We start from the raw sequence: 1,054 nt of genomic DNA on the forward strand, positions 1-1,054 counted from the left end.
GCAGCTCAAAGACACAAAGGCACCTTCCTTTTTTGGCCAACAGACAATAGAGTCTGAACCTCCAGCTTTCTTCTGCTTGCTATCACTGTTTTCCCCCTTCCTTCCCAGGTTCACTGTAAAGCACAACAAAATCACCAACTGCTTTGCTGGCTCAGAAGATAAAACATAAATTCTCTTTAGGTTCTAAAAATAAAAATATCAAGAAGTAGAAAATATACCTAATAATGGTACAAGTAATGATGGTAGTTTCAGGTAGTTCCTGAAACTCTTTTAAGAGAACCACGCATCATCTTAGAATCAGGCAGATATGAATGCACTTGGGAAAATAATATAAACTATCTAAGCTGCAGTTTAGTGTACTTCTACCTTAAAATGGGGGCAACAGTACCTTATTACTGTATTATCATTGAGCACATTAGATAAAACAACACCTAGTTCCTTGAGAACTATAGGCATTCAATAAAATTTCTCATCCTACTCCCACCTCCACAGGGGCCTAAGGCCCCTTAGGTTTGTTCTTAACATAAGTGTAATTTCTTAAAAGATGTTCCCAGAGGTCTCTCACTCCAGTCCTCTCTAAATGAAATGCTAAGCCTAACTACAGTATTCAGACTCTAACCCCAAGTATACTCAAATTAGAGCTAAGGATTTTTGTTTTAGTAAATATTGGAAGTTTCTGCTGGAGTTTGTTAGCTTATCATTTAGGAAGGCACTCAAATTAAGAATTTCCTTTGGAATTCCTTTATAGCAGCTGGATATATTGGAGCAGTAGATTCTGGAAAGGTGGCAATCTAAACCCAGCATCATTCTCTTCCAATCTTGGGTTTGATATACCATCTCTTAAGCCAAACAGCTGCTGGGATTTTCAAGAAGTGGGGTTCAAGGTTAGACTTAAGTTCTATTCTGATGCTAAAATTTAAGCATGGCTCTGGAGAACAGTCTCAAAGTCACAGGGCAATGTTGGGAAGAGTGTTGTATCCTGGGACTAGCTTGACCCATAGAGATCCATGGATTTTCTCAGGTAAAGGTTGTCTTTGGGCTTGTATAAGTGTTC

Source organism: Dasypus novemcinctus, chromosome 9 (genome assembly GCF_030445035.2).
Source record: "Dasypus novemcinctus isolate mDasNov1 chromosome 9, mDasNov1.1.hap2, whole genome shotgun sequence".
Classification (NCBI taxonomy): Eukaryota; Metazoa; Chordata; class Mammalia; order Cingulata; family Dasypodidae; genus Dasypus; species Dasypus novemcinctus.